Raw genomic sequence first — 25,666 nt, forward strand, 5'->3', positions numbered from 1 at the left:
CTGTATTGAATTCAGATCTGCCCTTCTCATTTAAACTTCCTCTCCTTTGGCCCTGGGCCAGTCCCCAGGGTGCAGGATTGTCGCTGGCCGCCCCGGCTGTTCAATGCCCTAGCGCTGGGAGCCGGTGATTCTTAGCTGCTCCTGTCTGAAGCTGCAGTTAGCAGGGATTTGGTGGGGCCTCTGCAAACCTCAGTTCAAAGCCGAGTGCAAACCTAGTGAGCGAACCGCTTTAATACTAACAGTGAAATAATGGGCTGTAAAATAATCCTGTTAGGGACACAAGATGTGGTGGCTTGACCTTTTATTAATATTCTCTTTCTTTCCAACAATAACGGTTCTAAGTCAACAACATGTCTTCAAAGTTGGTTAATTTCATTAGGCTCACTCCAAAGGAGAGGATTCCATCAGTGGCTTTGAAATCCAAATGGGATGAAGAAAACTCATTTACACGGTAAAAACGTCAGTTACCCTAACCAAATTAAAGACTTTCTACTGAATGAAAGAAAAATTTGACACATCGATCATTTGAAACTAATCGTAGATATGTTTAAACATACATCTACCCTGAACTTGTAGTGTTTCTCAGAGCTTACATTCCAATGCAGGGGACCCCTGTTAAATACGTAAGAAAGATCTAGTTAGAAGGTGAATTAAGAAATGTGTAGAAGCGGAAATAGTGATTCGAGATGTCAGAGAAGGCGTTTCTGAGAGGTGACATTTAAGCTGGGATCTGAAAAACAAGAGGGAGACAGCCCCGTGAAGACATTAGCGTTCCAGGCAGACGGGACAAACAGCAAGTGCCAAGTCCCTGAGGTGGGAATGGGCTTTACCCCAGGGAGGAACAGGAAGAATGTGGGAGCAGCATTGGCAGGGGGGGGTGGGGAGTAGAGGAGTGGGAGGATTCAGAATGGAAGGCAGGGCCGTAAGAAGCCACTTAGATTGTATTTAAACGACAGAGAATACTTCAGAAAACGAAATGCTGACTTTTCTAAGCCCTCAGCAAAGGGAAAATGTGCCTGACGTGGGCATTTTATTTAAGACCGAAGAAGAAAGGGCTACAGTTACTTCCCTATTCTACTTCCACATTGAGTTACACAAATATTAGCAAAATGAAGTAATATTTACAAAAGCACTTTAAAAATTTTAAGGCACTGTAATTTAAGGATATTGTTACTGAAGTATTTAACATAATCGAGGGTATTATTACTTTATTGTGGGAGAATCCCGCTAAACTTGAAACGAATTCTCTTGGCAATTCCCTGAGATCTACGTTGCTATGAGGGCCCTGTTGCCTTTTCCCATATCTTGTGAAGGTCTAAGGGCAGAGGATCCCCACTGTGTAGACCGCAGATCCTCTGGAGAGAATTGCTTTTTGGTGCCCTGGTCTCCTGTGAGTCCACGGGGTCATAGGTAAGGCTGTCCTGAGATTACGAATCCCAGGACGTCTCCACTTCTGGGGCCACAAAGCTGCACGGAAATTATGAAAATGTCCAGGGCCAGAAGCTAATAAATAGGAAGTGACAGGCATCACATATTAGGGGATTATCACATACACTGACTCTCCTGCAAGACGCACGATGAAGGTAGAGGGTGTCTAATGACCCCCCTCAAATGTGCTGCCCAGGGTGCTGGTGCTACAAAAGGAAATCTGCTTTCTTGCAAGAGCAAGCCAGAAGATTGATGTCCTATGGATGACCGTTCTCTTTGACGTTTATCTGCTTTTTTGTGACCTTTGGTTTCTAAATGTAGCTCTTGGCTCTGACCTCCGGAAAAGCTAAAGCAATAAGTTCCAGGTTTGTTCAGTGGTACCAGGAATGACTAAGATTTTGAGTTTCTCCGCTGGTGGGGGTACAGGATGGCCATCACCACTCATGTTAGCCGTTGTCTGGCCATGGCGGCCCCCGTGAAGGGCCCGGCAGGGATGCTGGAATCAGGCGCTCAATGAAAGCAAAAGCCACTTGGATATCTTTTTATGACATAACCCCTACCAGCGCCGCCCAAGCCATGGAAGCGTAGCTCAAGTTAACTGAGCAAAAACAGTGACTTACATGCAGTTAGCACTTCCGCTCTTATTACGATCGGAGAGAACAATTGGACGGAGATCATTTCAGGAAAAAGAAAAAGGCGTATGTTCCTTATTGTTTGGGGTGAACGTTTTTACGAGGAAAGGGGATGCCGCGCCATTAATGACTGTGGCACGGCGCACCAATTCTAGTCGGCCTGATAGATGAAACATTAGCCCTCTCTCATTATGCCAGCAGCATTGGCTTTGCCCCCAGCCTGATATGTATTCCATGCACAGTCAAGCCTCTGAGTTGACATCTTCTTCTAAAATTGTTTGGCTGTAATAAATATAAAACTTTCACCGCTGATCTAAAGCATTGCTGGCTGGCATCATTTCCTACCCCCTTTTAATTATTCCTGACACTGTGGAGAAACATCTAATATAAATCTGTAATGTGCACTGATGACAAACTACACGGTTGGAGGACCATGTAATTTCTCCACAATTAATTAAAGTGCATGGAGATTTTTTTTTTCCTCCCCCTCTTTCTTTCTTTTCTTTCTTCCTTTTTTTTTTTTTTTTTTTTTTTTCCTTTCCAGCAGCCAGATGCCACTGACTGGCTCAAATAACACTGCTGTCAACTGTAAAAAATTAAGATCCAAACCGTAAGAAAGGTACTCAGATAAAGAAACCAGATGCCGGGTTATTTGCGATCCCCCGCGTACATCTCGCTGTAAGCCCCCATTGTTCGTCTGCGGCTCCGCGGCCCCCATCACGCGCCGGACTCCGCCAGTCCGTCAGCGGCCTCTTTCCACAAGTATCGTCGCTTGTGTAACTCTTTTATTAAAAATTGAACACTGCCGATCAGCGCGGGGCGGGGACACGAGACACCGGAGGGGCTTTGCGCCGGAAGAGACGGCGGCCTGCTTCCACCGGTGCCGCCTGTTGGTGTTTATGGGCACGTGCGTGTGGTCAGTCGGAGAGCGAAGGCTCTGCTGCCGTTGCAGGCGGATCTACCACCTGGAATTGATCAAAAGCAAATTAATTTTCATTTTCAATTAGGAATACAATTAAATCCAAAGTGTGGTGAAGGGGGGGGGGGGGGTGGGGGGGAGTGCAGTGTTTACACACAGCCCGTGCAGCGGGAGGGCTGGCGGTGCCACCAGATGAAATGAAATACATGCCTTTGTGTCTTTGCATTTAATTCATTAAAGTGTTAAGGTGGTGGCTGGGGCAGCTGCTGCTACCGCGTTTTACCTCCCCAGGAGCTGCCCCTCTGTTTCCTCAGACAGAATTTTAGGAAAAGGGGAGGGGGGGGCCCCTCGGTGGGGGAGGAGGGGTAGAAACTGCAAGCTGTCCTGGGGGCGGGGGGAGGGGCTTTTCCCAGGGTTCTGCTGCGCATCAAGGAGGTGGGTGTTTTAATGGAGAGCCTGAATTAGGAAACAGGAATTTGGCTTTGCCTTCTGCCTCCAGCTTGCTGGCTCTCAACGTCCAAGCGATACCTGGCAAGCGGATCCCCCTTCCAAGTCTGGCCATCATCAGAGATATTGAGTGATTGTGTGAAAACAATCTGGCTGGTGAATGCCCCATGTCACAGGATCCTCACTCTTTTCACTTGACTTTTTCTCTACATTCAACTGCTGCCTTTTGTTGGAGTAACTGAGCGGGGGCCTGTGGGGCAGACAGGATTCCTCCCGGCTGCCTGGGGAACAGTTGGCCCAGTGTGTTCATCACCAAGGGTGGTAATTTGGGGAGCTTTGACCCTGATTTTAAGGAAAGTCCATTATTTGTCAATTATGAGACCTAGAAATCCAGATAGAGGACTCGGATGTTAAATGCCCAGCTCTCTCTGATTTGGGAGGGACAACAGCGTACTGGTGGATATGAATATGAACACAAGTTTCCTCTCCGTACCTACCTGTCTCCCTCCCAGAGCAGCCACATTTGGCTTGCCATAAGCACGTTGCTATGCTGATGGGAATCTTCTGACTATCCATCTCTGGGATGAGCTTCTTTGAAAAAACAGTGGGTGATAAATATTTTGCCATATGAATAACAATGAAGGTAGCCTCCGATAATAGCTTACATCTCTCTGCAATCCTTTAGGTGATGGATTAAGAGAAAGAGAAGGTTCTGGGTCATGGAAACAGCTGCTTTTGGTGAAAGATTATCCAAAGTAGTGTGGTTACCGCAAATCCTCTATGTTCCAGCCCATATTTTACTCCATACCACCCCCCCCCCCCCACCTTCCTTGTCCCAATGCAAGGGTTTACGTTTCCTCCCTGCGTGGTATTTGTGCTTTAAAAGAAGATTTTATTACTTCTGCTACAGTGGAATTTCTCTTTTTACTAGACAGTTGGCATCACCACAGCCCGAAACCGCGATGGAGTTGTTAACACGCTGGGATCAGTATTTCCCCCCTCTAAAGCTATTCTTTTCTTCTCTTTATTTTTTTTAGAGGAAGGGGGTGGGGGAAAGGCTCCAACAAATCAACATAACTATTAACTTTCTGATTTATTTGCTACAGAGAGCAAAAAAAAAGTCAATGTGAAGTGACAGAAACACCAGAACCGACAGTAGGAAAACATTCTCCGTGAAAGTTTCCAACTGAAATCCTACCACAGCCAGTTGGTTATCTGGAGATAGGCATCTTCAATTTCCTGATTGCATAATAGAAGTGGGATTTCTTTTTCCTCTTAAAAAAAAAAAAAAAAAAGCATTATCCATAACATCAACATAAAGTTGTCTGTGCCTTGGGTTGCAGAAAGCCCCTGTCTCAGGAAGAGGCCTGTAATCTCCTCAGTTGCCAACAGTTTCCACCCTCTCTCTTCCTTCGAGGGGAAAGGCAAGTGTTCGCAACATGGTGATGGCCAGAAGAGGTCTCCAGGAGCCTGCCCGATTACCCCTGCCCACCCAGCAGACACCATGGCCCTTAGTAAGTGGCCCCATTCCTCCACCATAGAGCGGAATCGCGCCGAGAAAATTCATCGGGATGTGGATTGGCGCTCTCATAGCTGCACAGCCGGTACCCGTTATTGCTTTACGGGTTGCTCAAGGGTAGAAGTTTGTAAGGATTTGAGACTGTGCTTTGGACAGTTGTCCCGGTCTGGGGTCGGGCCACGCTTTACGGTTGACCTGCCCCCACCCCCACGAATGGCACCAGCGATGTGTGGCCTTCACACTGGCGGGTCTTCTCAGTGCAGCTGGTGACAACGTGCTACGCTTTCCTCACTCCCGGGCTCCTGATGACCCATTTCTGAGATGGGAAATTCTTGGCTCTGGCCTGCAGCTTACGTCACTTTTTGCGCTTAAAAACGCCCATGATCTCAAAAGCAGCCCTCGTTTTTAAATCACTTTGTATATCAACACTTCATTTTATTTAACACGGTGTTTTAAAATTATATTTAAAGGGCAGCCTCTTTTGTCTCCTGTGCCCTTGGCTGGGAAACAAAGGAAGTCGCTTTTTAAGAGGTGTTTTACACTTTATGACTACTGAGAGAGAACATAGTCCTTTAATAGGTGTATATGTAAGAGAGTTCCACGTTATAGGTTTTCAGAGATTAAAAGCTCTGGAACGGAGTTGTTTGATAACATCTTTGAAGGGCAGAGGAGCAAATGGAAGCCTCAGAGATTCGGATGCCAAAACAGAACACTCCCTAGGCTTGTGGGCAACGGGAACTTTCCTGAGATCGTATTATTCTCACCGATAATGGCATTCTGCCTTGAGTGCGGGTGAGGGCTGTGCAGGGATGGGTCATTCTCGTCTTATACTTCATGGTTATGGGCATGTAATATGTTCTTCATTGAGCCAGGCAATTGACGGAGACGCCAGTGCATTTAAGCCTTGAGTCTACTGGAAATGAGACTTGCATTCTTGCCAGAAATGGATGCTTTTCTGTGTCCACCACTATCACACATCTTGACTTTTTTTTTTTTTAATCCTGACTCTGAAAACAATAATATCAAACAACTCCAGGGGAAAAAAAGTTAAATATTTCCATATGAAGAGCTGATTAAATTTGTATGGTTTTCTTTTCAGTAAAAATTGATACGTGATGAAACACAGTGCAGCTGGATGGCGGGTTTGGGCCGATACGCCGCCCGCGTCCTCTGATCTCTGTACCCGGCCCTGAGAGCCAGTGCCCGTGATCCAGTGATCCTCCGCACTGTGGCCCAGGTTCAGAAATGCCCATTCCCGGGGGGGGTCTGGGCTGCAGGATGTAGGCCCTAAACACCATCAACGGTCACCTGGCTTAGGTCGTTTCCTCTTAAGTCACTTGGCCTTTCAGGGGCAGGCTGAGTCCATGCGAAGCATTGTGGTCGAGAGGGGACGTGGGACGCTCCATCAGTTAGGATTCCTTCGGTTGAGATGGGGGGAAGAGCCCGGCTGGGATGTGGGGGAAAGTAGTGGAGAAAATGACTCCTTGGCTCACGTGTTAGAAAAGGACAAGAAGGGGCGCCTGGGTGGCGCAGTCGGTTAAGCGTCCGACTTCAGCCAGGTCACCATCTCGCGGTCCGTGAGTTCGAGCCCCGCATCGGGCTCTGGGCTGATGGCTCAGAGCCTGGAGCCTGTTTCCGATTCTGTGTCTCCCTCTCTCTGCCCCTCCCCCGTTCATGCTCTGTCTGTCTCTCTCTGTCCCAAAAATAAATAAAAAACGTTGAAAAAAATTTAAAAAAAAAAAAAAAGAAAAGGACAAGAAGATCTGGCTTTAGCGCAGTGTGATCTTGGGTTCAAATGAGGTGGCTGTGACCTGTGTCTTTTTGCTCCACGTGCTGAGGCGACCGCCTTCGTGAGTCCCCCGTAGACTCTCCTCACTGGGCCACAAGATGTCTGCCAGCAACTCTCAAGGCTCTGTCCTTCTGCGGTCACATCACGTGGGGAGAAGCGAGCAGCCCTGCCCTGGCGTTCCCAGCACAGGGGCTCACCTGCCTTGATGGTAGCCCGGGGAGTGGGGTACTGCCAGGGCTAGCATGGATCGTGCCAGAACCCTCTACGCTTTGTCAGGGAAGGAGGGGTTTCCTGGCGGGAAACTAGGACAAGGTTACAGACTGAGTTGGTGACAGAACAAGAATGTCCCTCACTTATGCCAAAGGCCATTCGTCCTGACTCTTTGACCAGGAAACTTGAGTGTTAGGGATGGGGGAGAATCACATTTAGTGCTTCTGTTTTCATTCCCTTTAAATATGAGGAGTAAGAGGAAAGTTATTCGTGTGGAGGTACAGGCTTGACTTTTGCTTTGCCCAGTGTTGAGGGTCGGGGGGCCTCTCCTGCTGCCGCCGTCAGAGGTCAAAGGTAGCAGCAGCATATTTTTGTTCAGCCCACTCGAGAGAGATGAAACCGTCCTGCCACTCCCATGCTTAAAAACGGTGCCCATCCTTCCTCTCTGCAGAGAGGAGTTGCCAGCCAGTCAGGACTCCCCCAGGCTCGCTTTCGGCCTGCTTTGGCCCTTGCTTGTCACAACTTCTTGGGGCTCCCCTGAGTTCTACGGCAGGATGGCATCTCCTGTCTTTCAGCATTTATTCTGTTGCGTCTCACCTCTGCCCACCCTCTATTTTTCTCTCCCAGAAGCCTGATCTCGCTCCTCATGGTTAACCGTGATCAGGTGTCCCCTTCTCCTGGTCTCCAGAGATGGCCTCCTGTTGGGTCTCACCTCAGAGCCATCTTGGTTCTTCCTGTGGGCTACCAGAAGCGGAAGTGCCCAGCACTGCCTCTGTCAGTAGTGACTTTTCCTGAGTGAGGTCAGGCAGGGAAGAACTGATAGGGGACATTCACTGTGGGGCTTCTCATGTATATTCCTCAGTCGGGGATGGTGGAGGTTCCCCCCCCCCCCCCGCCCCCCACCACCTCAGGGACTTCCATTCTGAGATAGACGAAAAAGACAAATTTGACTCTTAACATTTGTTAGGCTCCAGGGAAGTCCTACGTGTCACCGAGCTATTATAGATCTCTATTTGTCAAACCGAGTGTTTACCCTGGGCTCCCTTACAACACCCCTACCCCTCCCCGCCCGCACCAAGAACCAGTCTACAAACAAAGCATCTACCCTCTGAGGATTCCTTTCTAATTAAAATTTTACATATACTAAATAAACAAGGGCACTTTTGAAATGTAAATGTGTCATTTTCTTGAGCAACTTAAATCAGCCCCACCTACCTGGAGACTGGGCTTCTCCTTCCGCACAAAGCCTCACGTTCTTAGTTCGCCTTGACTCTTGAGCGGCTCACATTCCCTGTATACTTAGATCCTGGTGTGGGTTGTTGTTTTTTTTTTTTTTTTTTTTCCCTTGAACACTTTCTACAGTTTAGTTATTTGTTGTAATTATCAAGTTCATTTTTCTCTAATAGATGTGATTAAGTATATTTAGCACTGTGTAATGAGTTTTCTGCCTGGTTGCATCTTAGCTAATAAAGAATTCCTTAGCGGCATCTTTGACAGCTGCTGCGGATCCCAGGCCTGTGCTGCCACAAGAGACCTTTTCCATGAACTGCTAGCATTAGAGAAATTAACTCCATTACACTCACCATAAAATTGAGGCTGAAATTTGATTACTAATAGATCCTCCATTCAACCAGAGACGATAGAAATGGGGTGGCCAGCGGGGAGGAAGGTGAATGTGTGTGAAATGTCGGCGTCCACATTTTCATCAGTGCGTGTGTTCAGATATTTCCAGCCTCACCTCCGGTTTCATTTCCTGAGCACGACCGGAGAACGGTGCCCGGCTGATGGGTTTACAACGGTGCGGTTCGGTAGGCATCGGACCGGAGGTCTTGGTGACTGCTGTGACGGCGGTACCTGGTCATTGGTGCCTCTGTCCATACTGGGCTAAGAAACCCCTGGGTATGTTTTTGGTCACGGAAACTCCTGGCCATTGTTGCAGGCTGTCCGGATTTGTAAGGCTAAAGTGCTGAGGACAATTAGTGATCGGCGAGTGGCTGCTATGATGTATAGTTGCTTAGCAACAGTCTCTGAATTAAGTCTCTGGAAGGGGGCTACAGGAAGAGACCAGACAGGAAGGTGAAATAGGTAACCATTTCAATGTGGAGGTGAGTCGGTAATGAAAAAAGAGTAAAAGATATTTGTAATCGTAGAGACGGCTGAGTGGAAAATTGGGGATAAGGGAAAGAGAAGACAGAATGTACCTTCTCTCTCGCTAAATAAAGTAAGTGGCAATTGAACCAACCCCACTGATAGAAGAGCTCGTTCTCTTTCTTTGACGCCTGACTATGATTCCCACGCAGGCACAACTCAGGGAACATTACCCGAAACGCGGCATGAACATTCAGGGAAGGAAAAGATGGAGAACAGAGTTGGGTCTGATGGTTGAAATCCTGTAGACCAAGCCTAATTTAGTGTTAGTCAGTTCATACCAGTGAACCAGGATTAATTGGAGGACAGGGCCCAGTTTTCATGAAGCCCTGCTTGCGGAACCGAGTAGAATGGGCGCTCTTATATACACTGATGTTCAGCCTTGCTCCATTTCAAGTAAGGAAGCATCTTGAACAAGCCGGGAACAGCATATCCATTTCAATAGATTCAGCTGAGTTTAGACTCTCCGCTGACTAAGATATCACCCTGAACTCCATGATTTAGTGAGCTGGTTTAGCCTCTGGAAGCCCAGATGAGCCAAAGAAAGTGGAAAAGCAGTAAAAGACCTTGATCCAGATACTGAGCCTTGTTAAGGGGCTGCCTTATCTATGCACCGAGCTCTGTCTGGAGGTCTGCAAAGGTCCAGGGACTCATTACCGTTAGTGAGGGCTGTTTTGCAATTAGTGTTGAAACACTGAGATAAAGAAAGGATATATAGGAATTAAAAACAGATAACGTAAACACTAACAAAGAGTCTTAATCCCCTTGGCTGAGTGTTTTGCATGTTTACCTCTGATCAGAATTCTTAATAATATCGAGTGTGTTGCAATTCAATAAAGATCCCCTAGGAAGAGAAGAGTCGATTCTTGGGATTAAAAAACAAAACAAAACAAGAAACACAGAAGCAGAAAAACTTATGCTCCCATCTTCCACTACTTTAAAAACAAAAATTAGGAAAATACAAAATAGCAAATAAATTACTCAGGAAGATTCTGTTTTGGGTTAGTTTGGCTCAGGTCATTTATGGGCATAATTCAGGTTCCCATTATTTAGTGATTAGAAGGGTATCTTCAGGGCCCAGAAAACAGATTTTCTGTCTCCACCTCTGACTTGTTTTCTGTCTGAAGAATGAAGGTGGCAGTCAAGAAAGTCTTTGCCACTTACTCTGAGGGAAGCCAGTTGCCATGTTGTGAGCAGTTCTGTGCCAAAAGCCCCATGGTAAGCCGCTGAGGCCTTCAGCCAATGGCCACACCAGTGACCTTAGAAGTATATCTTCCAGCCTCAGATGACTGCAGCACCAACTGATAGGTTACTCGTGTCCTTCCAAGAGCCACCCAACCCCCAAATTCCCGAGCCCCAGAAACTGCTAGATAATAACCCTCATGGTTTTAAGTCCTTAATTTGGAGGGTAACTCATGGCACAGCGATAAATGACGAGTGTAATGGCTGATTACCATAAGCATCACTTTATTCAGTAGGTATTTGTTGAATGTCAGCTCTGCCAAGGATTATGCTAGATGCTGGGGATACCAGGACAAATAAGGCAAGGTCCCTGCCTCTGAGGAACTTAGAGTGCTCAAGGGCCATTCACGTAAGTGCAGTGGGCGTGCAAAGAATGTGGGGAGGGGGCCCTAAAACTGAGAAAGTAGTCTTTTACACAGCCTCCTGGCATCCCAGTATATATATGTATGTCACAGAAAACACTTTTTTCTCTAACTGTACCTTAGCTTCGTTTAGTTTCAGACAGTTCTAGCACACTGTATTCAGCACTGCCCCATATCGCATTGACTCATTATGGAACTGGTTGGCCATTAGAGAAGAGGGAAGGTGATCTCAAGTTCTTGGCCCTGGGCTATGAGCATCCCATTGCTGAATCTGACTCCCATTTGAGTGGCTCTTTTTAGTGTGGTGCTTTTCTTTATTTCTCTGCAGCCTCTCTGTTAGCAGCAACCCTATTATCGAGGGGTCCTTTGATTAAAAGCCAACTGATTGTCTCCAAAAGAACAAAAAAACTCACGAGATTATTTTAATGCTGTGTATACTTGCTGGCTACATAAATGCAGGTTTCACTCTGGCTTGAGGCTGAACATGGCCGGGGGATGAGTCATGTCTTAGGCCTAGCGTTGGAATGCTTCTAGGAATGTCGAGAAGATAAAGACGCCAGCCAGTAAAGCGCTAATACATATTGACGGTCAGTCGCGAATCACAGTGGAAGGAACCCCTCTTCAGAGGGACCCTGCTATCATGGCGTGTGCAGAGACTGATTCATTAACAGACCTATTTCCAGGACCTCATCCTCTAGGCTAGACTTCAGGCTGAACTAGAGCTTGCCCCGGACACAGGTGGCCTTGGGTGGCTGCCTAGGCCCTGGGGATGAGAAGCAGAAGTTATGGAGGGAGAAATCCACTTTGTAACAAAGAAGCATCTCTGCTTGGGCCTGGGTCCTCCACCCTTTAGGGGACGGGGCTCAGGAACAAGAAGGAACGGGACCAGGCACCCAAGAGCCCCAATAACACTGTCACGATGCTCCCAGGTTTAGAACTGACTCCAAGGAGGAAGAAAGCCAACACGTTGTTTTTCCGTTTGCCGCAGGCCGCAGCGGGAAAGCAATAAAATGCTGATACCAGCCTCTTGCCGGTGTAACTGATTTAAGTGGGAAAAGGGAGACAGTCTAGCAGAGACATCAGGGATTATTTGGCTTTCCCCCAGCTCCCGTGCGCAAACAGGAGAATGACGGAACAGTTGGCTGCGTTTAGCGCCTGGATTGGCCTCCTCTCCTCCCCTCGAAAAAATGTCTTCCTTTGTGGCGCTGCCACTGTGTCGACTTTTGTGGTGGTGGCGTTGGTTCCGAATGGGAAAACTTGTGCGGTGACACTGCATAAAAGATGGACTTGTTTTATATATGGGGGGGGGGGGGGGGGATATTGCCTTCTTTCAGATCTATGTGTCTCGCTTATGGAATGAACCAAAGTAGGACAGATAAACTAATATTTTGTATAAGCTCAGCCAGACAATACCGATGATAAAGATGTTTCATCTTCTTATGCATGCAGAAAATATGAAAAATCGTGGTTTACACATATTTGCTCAATTCAAGTGTAAAATTGGGCCCCTCGATTGCCCTGGGCCACAGTGGCTGTGCGAAGGAAGCTCGATTTACCTTGCAAGCCGAGTGAAAAATGATCAGAATATTAGACTCATCTAGCCCACATTAAGGAGCCATTGCATTTCCCGACAATTTTATGCTATCTCAATATGAAAACAGAGCAATTTCAACTCATATCAGGTTATGATCGGCAATTACAGTTGCATAATTCACCTAGTCTCTGCGCATGGGCCTTTATTTTCCCTCTTGGTGACATTCCTGAGAAAGTGCCTGATAAAAATGTCATATATCATCCCAGCTTTAGAACTCGTGAGGGGGTAATCTGCTATGCCTTGCTGAGCCCATATTCATCACTGGATTTTTGACTTGGAGGGGTCATGGCACTCATAATTTCCTGTTTGATATTGTCCTCACCAGCTCTGACAAGGGCTGTAAAAGCTGGGTTGCAGGCAGTGGTTAAGCGCCGTTCCGGTGGGGCTCATCACCAGCAATAACTGTGGCTCGTGCTGTACTTGGCCGTTTCGAAGATAATTAGATTTGATGTCAACATTTCTTTATCACCTGCATCCTTTTGTGCATCTGTATGTCAAGTTGTTATTTCCGGATTTATTAGCACCCTCCGAGCTACTCTCTATCTGTCAGCCTGTGTGCTGTTTGTGTTGACAGTTGTAAAGTTAATTACTAGTACTAATGAGCATCGGGCTTTTGGTGGACATGGCGTTTTGGACATTTAAAACTATAATTAGTTTTTTTTTTTTCCTTTGTGTCGTGCTTCAGTACAGAAAAAAAGTGTTGGGGGGAAAAATACCTTCCTTCCCCTCCATTTTGACATTCTGTGTGCAGTCAACTTATCTTTTATTCAGAGGCTCCAAAAACTCAGTTCTGTTTATTTTTAAAATAGACTTCTTTGCATTGTAACTCCATGAATAATTTCTTTTGTTCCTTATTTCTCTTCCAGCTTGATAATGTGACCGTTTCTTGTGCCTTGAGAGTTAAGGATGGTGATGGTGGGATGATCACACAATGTACTGGGTGAATGTTGACCTTCACCCAACCAGACTGCAAAATTTCCACTTATAACTCTTCCCCTTTTCAGATCTTACTCTGGGCTCAGCTGAAAGATTCAGTGGATGGAGAAGACTGGATAAAAATTAAAAGATTAATATATAGTTCCCTGGGTTGGCTGGTCCCTGACTGATAGTAATGGCGAGTATTTACATGGTGTTAATTCTGTGCCAGGAATCACGCCAGGCTCTTCAAGCCAGAGGCCCTCGCCTACTCCTTAACCGCCAACCTAAGAGGTCGCTACTGTCGTCTTCGCCTTACAGATGGGGAAACTGAGGTTTGGGAAGGTTCGGGAACTTCCCTGAGGTCTAACAACCAGGCAGTTGTGTCGGAATTTGAATCCATTGATGCAGCGCAAAGCCTGTGCTCGTAACTGCTACTCCGTAGACACCAAGTATGCTTTCAAGAAAAATTAGCAGACTCCTGGGGCATGTATTCTAGAACAACAAAGAGCAATCACTTACTAAATCAGATGGGCTCATTTGTATTTCACTCTCAGTCATATAGGGATTCTAGCTTCAGTGTAACGGCAATTATCTGTGGCATGTACTTTATGGAGGGATTTTGTTTGGTCTATCGCGGCGGCAAAACACCACTCCCTTGCTGCTATTCATATTTACTTTCTATTCATCATTATCTGCCATTTTGCTAAATAACTATCCTTCCCAGACATAAATCATCCATAAAAATACTCTGGCGCAGAGAAAATTTCGCCCTGGCACTGCAATGATGAGATAACCATTTTCATCTCTTGTTGAAGCATTGAGATTTATTGGCTTTCGATGGGCAACAGACCAGGCATCACTCTCTGCTCAACAGACTCCCACTTGCATTTATTCTTATTGCATTTAGTGATTCAAAATGGAGCTCTCGGAATCCCTCGAGGGTCCATTCCCAGCCTGGGTGGGGTGTTATTACTTTATATTAGATAAGGGAAGGACACACAAAGAAACATGCGGTGATTCGGCCGATTTTTTATTTCCGTTTAGCAGTGATGACAGAGTGTCATAGTGAAATGACTTCAAAAGTCATTTTTCCCCCACTGCCCTGGTTCTGCAGCCTTGTCCCTTGAGGGCTGTTCCATTGTACAGTGTTATTAATTCTGCTAACTTTCAGCCTTCATTGCTGACAACAGGCCTCTTGGCTTTCGCAGCCTATTACATTAAATTTCCCATCAAACCATGTCAGCCTCTGAGGTCACAGATTTCGAGAGAAGCTTTAGATATTTTGCCATCTGACTTCACGGGCAGGTGTTTTCTAAATTGCTTTTAGGTTTGTTTTTCCAGTGTCAGAAATCAGATTGAACCTATTTAAAAAAACCTCAGACAGTGAGTGCTCATCAGGATAAGAACAAAGCAGAGTTTGAGGCACGCCTGAACTGGCGCGTGTTTATGTGTGCACGCGTGTGTGTGTGTGTGCGTGCGCGCACTTGTATCTCGGTTGACCTTTCAAAGGGAAAGCAAAGCCTTCCAACCAGACTTCATCCCCGACCCCACCTGGTGAGTAGAGTGTCTTGTGGACTATCTCTTTTCCTAACACTTACTGAAGCCCCCAAATATAGCGCGGATGCCCTGGTGAACAGAGCTGTGCTCCACCGACCTTGATTTTGGAGGGATCTGTGAAACTGTGAGCGGCATTAGAAGGTCACTCCGGGCAGGCCAGTGGAGCGATTGCGGGCCTGGTTTAGGACTAGCATGCCTTAGCGTGGGATCCTCAAGCAAGTTTCTGGTGGCAATAAAAATTCAGTGTTTCTTTTGCCGCGTTAGTTTCGGCATGCCGTGGTGGGATTAAAATAAAGGGAACGCAGGAACCTTCCTTCCAAGTAACATGGCCACAGGCACCGCGTTGCTGTCAGAATTACATTTGGAAGGAAGCCTGTGGAGGAAAATGGAACGGGGGGCTCCATTTAAGACACAAAAGAAATGTTGTTTTTGAAGCCGTCGGCTCATGAAAATGATTGCAGATCATTTGGCAAACCCGGCGCAGCCTTGCAATCAATATTGATTATTAGTTCCAGTTAATATTTCTGCTCTGGAAATGACAGCGTTAAAAGCTGGCCATTGCCGTGCAGATTTACGGGCTTGGCACTTCACGGCCTTTTCGGTCCCTTCCCTGTGGATCGTGCGTGTGCTTGGGAGGGTGGGAAAGTGACAGGCCTTGGGAGTCGAAGAGAGGGAGGACTTACTCCCTGGCTGCCTCAGTGATAGGTGTTAAACACTCGGGTGCCTCACCTCCGAGCAGCGGGCGACAAGAGCTTGGGCGCCTCGCAGGAAGAGCCGTGCTCCGGCCCTGCCCCCTTTTTCTTCTTCATTTTTAGAGACCCTGCAAGGCTGCTCTTCCCGAACCCATCAGGAACCAGCTCTCCGTGCAGGGGGAGGTGCTGAACCAGGGCTGGGGGCCGGAGAAGGATGAGGGAGGCGAGGCAGTGTCACTGTCTCCCCTGCTAGCAGCCAGAAGGAGAGAGAATCATTTGTGGCACTCTGGGGACAGTTTTGTCACCCTGACAGTAATGCTGTTATGCGCTGGCTTGACACACAGGATGAATCCATAAAGACAGATAAGTAACTGTGAAAGTGGCTGGGGATCAGGCTGAGTGCCACCACTCACCTGCAGTGACAAATAGATAGTCATGAAGGATTGGAAACCCTGCCCAACACGGAGATGTGTCAGCAGAGAAATGGACTACAGCCCCAGTGACACCGGCGGCTGGAGGAGAGCGGCCGTGTGCACGTGCGCGCCCCCGCGGGGTGCGCGAGGGGGGGGATCTTCAGAACCTGGCTTCCCGGGGCGGGGGGGGGGCGCTCAGGCTTTCCTGGGGGGGGGTGGGTGTTGGTGAAGGAGCGGGGAAAGGATTTCAACTCGGTTTTTCCTTGTGAAATGGAATGGCGGGTGTTTATTGGTAAGATCAAGGGTGTTTGGTTCGGAAGGCTGCGTTCCGTTTCCATTTTCCCCGGGATTTTTTTCATACCAATAGGGGTCCCCATCTGCAAATGAAATGAATCCAAGTTTTGATAGTTAGCAAAATATTACTCCTAAGTGTCAGAGGCACCAGGCAAAGGGCAGACGGAAGCAGGGGGCCTCGTATTTATCTTTTCTGTTGGAAAGGTTTGTTATTTCTGGTTGGGAATCTGCTTTTCTTCAAGGAAAGAAATTCAGAGGGACATCGTTTGAAGAAACGAGCCATGTGCCAGGCGGCTCTGCCCTTTCCCACCCGGGCCGCAGATCCAAACAACACCGTGTTCTACACTCGTGAATCTCCTTGTTGATATCATGCAGAGTACGCTTTGTTTTAATTACTCTTAAGGTCATGAATGCCTGGCTGTGCTCTCGGAGATTCCTGGAAAGTTATGGAACACATACGAGGTGAAAATAAGCATCACAGCGAAGAGTAAAGCCTCCTCCGGTCCCTGTCAGGGATTGGGACAGAAGCCTTGAGATGTTGTACAGCCATCTAGAACTCTCTGCTTTCTTTAACCTACAAAGAATATTTTGGCCCGAGGGATAAGCCTAAATGTATCGAGGACCCAGACGTTTCTGCACGATGGGTCCTGTGTCTGAAGCGCATGTTAGTAGGAGGTGGGAATGGAAGCAAACCGATATTCAAGTATGTTTTCTAGAACAGTGACCACGATTGTTAGCATTAATAAGCTGGCTCCATGCAGGGTGTGGAGAATCATCTACCAAGTCCTTGTTCGGTTTTTAATGTAATAATTAAAAAAAAAATAACAGTGCTAAGTTTTTTTTTTTTCCTCGAATGAGTCCTCTTGTCGTGTTCCTTTGCTACCTGCCTTTGTCATAGGTAGATGTGCACTTAATCCCTCTCCACCATACTTAGCTGCTTATTTTTACTTCTGGGATCTTAACGCAGGGCACTTGTGTTTGAGAAGCTCTGTTTCCTGCAAGGGGTTTTGTGTAGCTCAGACTCTTACAACTCCTGTTCCTCTCATGACTTCTGTTTGCGGGCTGTGTACTTTAGCATGTGTTTCCCTGCCTAGGCAGGTCCTCACAACTTTGTGCCTCTTTAGAAAATCCTGGGGCCTGTTTGTTGGTTTTAAGATACCGTATTTTAGTTTCAAATTTTTGGAGGCTGAGAATGTTTTAGAGTAATTCGGCGATAATGAAAACCTTTTTTTTTTTTTTTTTCTGACCCTGGGTTCTGGGTTTGACATGTTCTGTCTGACCCTATCGTTCTAACCATGATTTAAATTCCGAATTTCCAGAAGCCTTATTAAATATGTCAATTTGTGCACCAGCAAGGTAAATGTTCCTGTGAACTTTGACTCCTAAAGGAAACTCTATTTGAAAAGAATAAAAGATTTCCCTGATAAATATGTTCCTCATTTCGGGCTAATACTCTCAGTCGGAACGCTGGAATGGGGAAGGGCCAACCCATTGCCTGACCCCACTTGCTACCCCATTCTGGATCCAGCCCTATTTTACAACCCACAGCATTAGATTTTTATTTTGCCAAGATCACTTTCTCCAGGGGATATAAATCTCTCGAGTGCACACCTGATTAAATAGGCCTGCGTGGGGATAAAACAAAAAGGCGGGGGGGGGGGCGAGCCACTTGCCGCCACGGGGCTACAGGTAAGCGTGCCAGAGACTGGCGCTCAGGTGGCTGACCGGAGCTCTGTGGCCGTTTTTATTAACTTGGGAGCTGAGGTCACAACGCTTCCCAGGGCCTTTGCGACAAGATGCGAGCCAAGGGCCTCGCCCGGCTGCACATGTCCTCACTTTGATCCACACAGGCTGTGCCCGGCTCCTGCCCACCTACCCCGTGGCTTGGCCGCGATGTGAGGGGGGCACCGCAGGCAAGGGGCACCGACGCCGGGGAGAGCTGAGATGTGCTAACACTTGTCACAGTTACTCTTTCCGTCGTCCTTGGCTGCTCATTTGCTGCCATTCCGCGAGCACTGACCAACTTTGTGGTCAGTTCCCTGCGCACCAGCCCTTGTCCATTAAACAAATGTCCCATGATGCCGCTTCCCTCCATCTCAGCACCAAACCCACCTTCTCAACGAGAGTGCCTTGGGAGAGAAATGTCTTCTGTAGCGTTTCACTGATCCTTGTCACCGGCTCTCCCTTTGTTCACCGGGTCAGACTATTCAGAGAGAAAACTGAGCTGCCTTTAATACTCCCCCAGGGATGGAAAAATTATTTTGGTAATGAGATAACAATTTTTAAAAATTCATGTTCCCAGCACATTTGGCATCATGCCCATCAACGCATGGCGTTACCTCAGCACCTCCCCCCCCCCCCCCAGTCCTCCTCACCATCCGCCTCTGGTCTGGGGGGTTGTGAGGACCTTTGGTGTATTTGGAACCCATCCCGTGGGCCAGCAGCAAGCAGCGCTTGAAACTCCCAGGAGGACACCTGGCTCAGGTAACTTACCCGGTAGCGCCCTTTCGAGTGGACGAAGCACTTTTGCACACGTTATTTCTCTTTATCTTCTTCACTGGCAGATAGCAGTGGCCCCATTTCGCAGTGGGGGATCTCGGGGGTGGAGAACCCCCCGACCCCCGCCAAGTGGCTGGGCTAGAATTCACCATGGCAGTTTTGCTGTCCCGGGAGACTTTGTGGGCACCGTGTCCCTGAGTCCTCAGAGCAGTCCGTGTGCACTAGATGGGACAGGGGATGGTGTCCCACTTTGTAAGCGGGGAGGCTGAAGCTTAGGGAGGCTGACTAGTTCTCTTGGGGTCACAGCAGATGTTGAGTGACACAGCTGGGAAATGTAGCCCAGACCTTCCGACTCTTAGACCAACACCCTTTCCATTACACCAGGATTAACTCCACAGTCAAGAAAATCTCAAGAACAAAGCTACTCTTAAGTCTCTGTATAGCCTCACCCTTTATATGACTCCAAATCCCCATGCCAGCCAGCTGTAGCTTTCTGGGGGACATCTCCAGAAGGGAAGGTCTCCCTTGGCTGGCTCTTCGGACCAGGCCAGGGAGGGCTTAGCAGAGGGCCCCACACATAGGGCATGCTCACCACCCAGCCGGCATCGGAGATGCTGACGATCTAGACCCACCTTCTGGGACGCCTTGCCTTTCGCTGACTCATGGCCTGAGTGTGTGCCAGGTGCACAGGCTGTATCACAAAGATGGAGTGGATGTACGGAAGAAGAGTGTCAGGTGTTGCTAAGGACCAACAGGCAAGGTGTCCCTGTCAGTGGGGACAGAGAGCAGACACTGAAGGCAGGCGACTGCGCTCTGAAAACCTCCCGTCCCCGAAGCCTGTGCTTGGATCACAGGGGAAGCTGCCACACGTCAGCGTGTGGTGCATCTGCAAAGGTCAGCCTTTAATTACATGCACAGTTAAATGGAAATACTGTAGAGAGGTCACACTCGTATTTCTTTGGCCTTCATTAATGTTATTGCTCTGTCACATTCTCTCTCCTTGGGTTTGTAAATGAAAGTTCCTTTAATACATTTAAAAGGATTATTTATTTTTAATTGTTCTACCTCTGGAGGGAGAGGTTACTTTCTTTTTCTTTTTCTTTTTTTTGTGTGGGGGGGGTAGTTGAAAAAAAAAAGACTTTGCCGATGCATTTCTTGCTAATTTATTTCAAACCCGGTGCTTTTTATAGTCTTATCTACTAATGCTTTTGATTAAAACACAAGCAAAAACCAGCCAACACGAACAGGTTGAATGCCACATCTGTGCAGAAGATAGCAGCTCACTTATTTATGGCTCCAAGAAATGGAGCCTAAATTAAGCTAGCTATTGCTGGAGAGTGGATAAGCGGCCATTATGAATTATCCTTAATTATAGCGATTTCCTAAACTAATAAACCTGCTAAATCTTTATTGCAAAGGTTAGTTTACGCAGTGCATATAAAATCCGCATGTGCTCTGCATCAGCCACCAGCTGTCTGACAGTGTGTTGCTATTTCAGTGAGTGCTCACATAAATTTTATGTTGGTTATATTAACAGTCAGTCCATATCACTACCCACAGATGCCAGTAGACATAAAAATTGCTCTCTAGTGAGCCTAAATATCCCTAGAAGCTAGTTGTGTCTAATGTTCCATGTAGTATTTGTACGTGAAAGCACCAGATTGGAGGGTTATTTACAGATGAATATTTCAATCCAGTTAGTTCATATAGGCCTACTTAGCCTTCTTTGCTGGTTTATTTGTATGCTAAATAATTCACCAAAGGTTCTTGTTTACTTTCTATAGTAGTTTCTATGAAATGCAAACAAGGGAGCCAACTTTAGGTGTTCAAAAGGCTAAGCAGCTCTGTGTTTAAATGCAGGTCAGAGCAGCAAATGCAGTCTTGCCCACGGGCTGTCACTCAGTTTTACACATCCTTCTTTTTTTTTCCTTCCTCCTCCAGATATAACTGGGGCTTGCTGCTTTCATAGGAATTTTTGGCTGGACTATCTTTATTCTAAATTTATCTTTTTCAATACCTGCTATATGCTACCTTCTGCTTGCACAATTAGCCACCCAACGCCAGCAGCAAAGAACGCGTTCTTGGCTCTGAGAAACCTCCCCACAGTCCTCTGGGCTGACAAGAATAGGTCAATTCTCTGCTATTGAAATGCCCTTGTTTTCTTCCTTCTTTTTTTTTTTTCCTTTTCTTTTTCTTTCTTTTCTCTCCCGTGATTTTTTTTTTTTACCCCCTGGTGCATTTCCAAATCTCAGGATTGGAAAGGACAGCAAATAGGACCTTTTCTCTTTTCCTGGAAAGCCCTGAGCCAGCCCAACCTCTGTCCCCCTGAAGGACAGAGGGGCAAAGTCCAGCTCTAAATGATGTAGTCTTTGGCAGCCCTCAAAATATCTGTTCACCTGGGTGGGAAAGATCATTGTTTTCTAGCGAGGTGACAGTTACCTGGCCCCATTGTTCACACGCCCCCGCAGCTCCGCTTCTACGTGAGAAAGATCTATCTGCCCCTACAGTTTGCAAATGTTTATGATCCTAAACATTTGCCCCTAAAGAGATTGGAAAATAGCCTCCTTCATTTTCAGCCAGGCGCTGCTAAGATCATGAGAGAGTTCAATAGCAGTGCTAACTTTTTATTTAATAATATTGATTTTATCATTTTTACTACTTACAATGGGGATTGGTCGGCTGATAGTTATTTGACCTCCCTTTGTGCATGGCCGTGGAGTGCTTCGTGAAAGCTATTGACATATATCTCTCTTCTCCCACTCCTCTTCCAGTGGCCCATCTCGGCAAATAATATTGAGATGCAGTAACTGTTCCCTGATATTGATTTCAGATTGTGTTCATCACACCCTTCCCGGGGCCAGGCAAAGAGCAGCAGCCCTAGTTCTGTAAACCCTTGACTGCTGCGGGCTGAGGTATCATTTCCATCTTCCGAGCGAGAATATCCACCATACGTGTTTCAAAAAAGGAAAAAAAATTACCCGAGAAAATGAAAGCATGTTTTGATCTTGATTATTTCTTACGCATACATAATTAAACTGATCTCTTCGGTTTTATGTTGGGCTTTTTTTTTTTTTTTTTTTTTTTTTTTTAAGGAATACTAGAAGATCTGTGGGTCCCTGAGCTGGTAGGAGGAACTCTGATTACATTTTAAGCTTCTGGGATTCAGAGTTTGACACACTCAGCCAGACCCAGGGCCTCTTTGACCTCCGGTTCTCAGCCAGCTGGGACTGTTCTCAGCACCTGGGCCTTAAAAAAAGTTCCATGTTTTGCCTCCATGGAGTCTGTTGAGACAACAGCACATTTATTTTTTTTTTTTTTTTTTTTTTAACGTTTATTTATTTTTGAGACAGAGAGAGACAGACATGAACGGGGGAGGGGCAGAGAGAGAGAGGGAGACACAGAATCGGAAGCAGGCTCCAGGCTCTGAGCCATCAGCCCAGAGCCCGACGCGGGGCTCGAACTCGCGGACCGCGAGATCGTGACCTGAGCCGAAGTCGGACGCTTAACCGACTGAGCCACCCAGGCGCCCCGAGACAACAGCACATTTAAAAGAACCTGAGGTTTAACATTCAGGGAGCAGCCAACCTAATCTAGTGATCATAATCACATTTATCCATAGGAAGGACACAACACGTAGTCTAGGTGGATTTGCATACTCATTGAGAAAAACACCAAGCTCAGAGCAAATAATACTGGAAATCCTAAGTTTTATAGGCCAAAAAAAAAAAAAAAAAAAAAAAGGGCAATAGAGAATCTGCACCAAGAATGATTATATATGGGCAGTGGGGTTGTGGGTTATTTATTTTGTCTTCTTTGGGCATTTCCACAATTCTCTAAATTTTCTTTTGTAATTAGGAAAAAAAAAACACAACCCTATTCACAAGCGTTATTTTTGAAAATGGAAAAGTTAGTAGACGGATTGGAATTCTCCAGAAGATCCCTGACCTCCAAAGTGAATGCATTGGCCGAGGTGGAGATTGACTCACTGCCATGCTAATCTCGACTCGGAGAGAAGCAGGACAGACATCGCCCCTGTCGCGGTGTGCCTGCCAGTTTTTATTTTGTGAAGCCACCGGGGACTGCACTAGCCTTCGCCACCGAAACCTGAGTGCAAATGGTTAGGAAGAAGGGCTTTGGAATCAGACAGGCCCGGGTTCGATTCTCAGTTCTTTCTTTCACCAGCCATGACTTTACAAGCAAGCGACTTCACTTTCTCGGTACCTCAGTCTGCTTGTCTGGAAAATGGGTTATCAAGAGGATTAAATGGCACAGTGTATGTAAGCTCATAACATCCTGCCTGGCATCTCGTAAACAGTAAGTAAATGGTAATTGACATTGCTGGCATCTGTATAGCAATTTCCTCATCAAACCGGAGCCATAATGGGAATTAGCATAGTCACAGTCCACAGAATGGTGATTTTTTTCTTTCTCCGTAAGCCCAACTGGGACTCAATTAAGATCTATCCAGTGTCTAATCCATGTCAGATTTCCAGGACAAACCTGATTTCATATAGCACTCTTCGATTAAAGGCAATTCATTTTTAAGTGCACATCTACACGAAAATTTTGGCTTAATAGCGTTGTGCGGATTTTTTTTTTTTTTCAACGTTTTTTTTTATTTATTTTTGGGACAGAGGGAGACAGAGCATGAACGGGGGAGGGGCAGAGAGAGAGGGAGACACAGAATTGGAAACAGGCTCCAGGCTCCAAGCCATCAGCCCAGAGCCTGACGCGGGGCTCGAACTCACGGACCGCAAGATCGTGACCTGGCTGAAGTCGGACGCTTAACCGACTGCGCCACCCAGGCGCCCCGCGTTGTGCGGATTTTTGAAGAAACAAATGTTTCTATCAGGAAAAGAAGTACAGGGCTTTCGTTATGGTTCTGAAAATAGGATCACCGTACTGATAATTCTTTAGCATAGGACGTACGCCTCCCCCGAACACAGGCACATGCACAGACACGCACACACACCCCTCCTTCCTCCAGCAAGACTTCTTCCGGAGCAACGCCAGAAAAAGTAACAAGAGCCTTTTAGAATATTACCTTATTTCTGTTGTAGAGTCAGTTTTGCTATTCTTGAGCCTTTTCCATTTGTGTGGTCAGAAACGCTTTCCGATATCTCGGGTCGCGTTAGGATTCTTCCCTGCAGGCAGCCATCTTCAGGGCTGAAAGCAGAGTATAAAAAGCAGCTAAATTAGAGCCTTTACACAGTTGCCGGGACTGGCTTTAATGAGAGACAGCGAACATTTTGCAGGCTACTGAACTTCTGAAATGTGACAATCCAAGCAAATGAAATCATGGTACCTTTCATTGTAGTTTAATTGGACTCAAACTTGGCACGAGGGGCCGCTGAAAGCTGTATTCAGTGAGATAGACAGGAATTGTACAACAGCTAATTCAGCCCACACAACACATCTTACAACTGTCCGAGCCCCACGCCGCTCCCAGGACTGACTCTTGCGGTCAAGAGAGATAGAACCACCGTGAATGAAAGCAGAGATTAGAAGGCAGACCCAATACTGGCATAGTGAATGGCATACCTGTCACCCTGAGTTATGCACTTGAAATAACTCAGCCTCATGGCAGCCAGTACAGGCCAATTTATTTTAAAGAGGCAAAAAGAAGTGAGACAAACTTAGGCCCTCTCTTCTGCCTGTGAGCGTGTCAAGATATCAGTGTCAAGGAGCCCTCTTACCAGAAGGGTGAGGATGAGTTGAGCATAAACACTAACAAGGAGAGAACTAAGCATGGGCCTCCTGTTGAGTGGAGCTAAATGGGAATCCCAGTCGAGTAACCCAAAAAGCAGGAAATTACCATAGCTGTCAGGAAGGCGACCAAAATCCTGTCAGGCAACTACGCGAGGGCAAGATACGTTTTGAGGGGGAGTGATGTTGAAGAAGCAGATCGTTTTCGGATGGGCATGTCTGGAGCTAGGAGGCCCCTTGAAAGTTCGGGAGGGTATCTTGGCTTCCTTGTTTCGTCCCTGTATCGCGTCTGAGTGCCCCGGGTGGAGACCGACTATGTAATCTCAGCCTCTTCCGGCCTACCCATCCCACCTGACCACTTGAGTCCACGTCTGCTGTTATTATGGCCATAGGTTGAGCCAGTAAGGCTAGGAGAGTGGACAAATTGGGTGCCTGCATGTAACAGGCCATCCTGGACATTGATTTTTGAAGGTTCATTAGATAAATGCTGACATCACAGATTGATGTCTCTTTAAACCAGTACCTAGTGCAGGACCATCGAGGGAATCAAAAATATTGATGTAACATGTTTGAGCAGAAGGCTCGCTGGAGAATTCCCCTGCCTAAATGGGATCCATCAATTTAGGCTTTCTTTAATTATTCTAATTTCTGTGCATCGCATCAGAAGGGGCGTTTGCCTCCAGAACTGGTGTTTGTGTGGAACACTGCTCCCACTTGAAGGGCAAAGGACGGCCAGACAGGGGGCGCAACGGTCTATTTCTCGTTGTTGTTTGAGCTGCTGTTTCGTAATGAAAATTTCTGATCATAGCCTAATTTTCCCATACAGTGTGGCCATGGAATTGACAAGGGACTGATTAATGGGCCGACCCCGGGGCCAGGAGGCTGCTGGGTTGTTCTCTTGTGGAAGGCATGCTGGCAAAATAAAGTTGATGGTTTTGTTTGTGTTTAACCCTTCACCTTGGCACCATCAATACATTGAAGACATCATTTGTATCTGCAAGTGTTTCTTTAATTAAGACCTTCTAAAAATCTTTCCTATTGATTCATTCCATTATCCTATTGATTAGCTGCAGTGGATCATGTACTTGGTCGTCAGTGGAAGGCAACAGTCTCCGCCGTCTGTCATGACTACAGATGCAGACCACAGGCAGCTAGCATGCGGCGCCCAGGGCTGGCAGGAGTGTCTTGCGTTCTAATGAGGCATCAGCGGTGGCTCGGTGGGGTTTGCTGAACACCAGCGAGAAAGCCCGTTGTCTCCTGCTGGAGGGGTGGCCAAGCATAAAGCATCCCCTCCAGT

General features: G+C 46.9%; 1 protein-coding gene and 1 long non-coding RNA gene across 4 annotated transcripts in view; one reads left to right on the forward strand and one right to left on the reverse strand.

Moving 5' to 3' along the window:
• FTO (FTO alpha-ketoglutarate dependent dioxygenase) overlaps positions 1-25,666 on the forward strand; it is a 389,551-nt gene that overhangs the window by 328,030 nt on the left and 35,855 nt on the right. The window lies entirely within an intron of this gene.
• Positions 1,885-24,380, reverse strand: LOC132690380 (uncharacterized). Of its 2 annotated transcripts, none has more exons than XR_009615366.3 (3): positions 23,969-24,380; positions 23,708-23,829; positions 1,885-3,025 (listed from the first exon to the last, which is right to left on the reverse strand). It is a non-coding gene; the product is annotated as an uncharacterized LOC132690380 (long non-coding RNA). The 2 variants fall into 2 exon arrangements; XR_009615365.3 differs by lacking the exon at positions 1,885-3,025 and adding an exon at positions 12,172-13,338.

This window comes from Panthera onca, chromosome E2 (assembly GCF_046562875.1).
Source record: "Panthera onca isolate mPanOnc1 chromosome E2, mPanOnc1 haplotype 2, whole genome shotgun sequence".
In the NCBI taxonomy this organism is placed as follows: Eukaryota; Metazoa; Chordata; class Mammalia; order Carnivora; family Felidae; genus Panthera; species Panthera onca.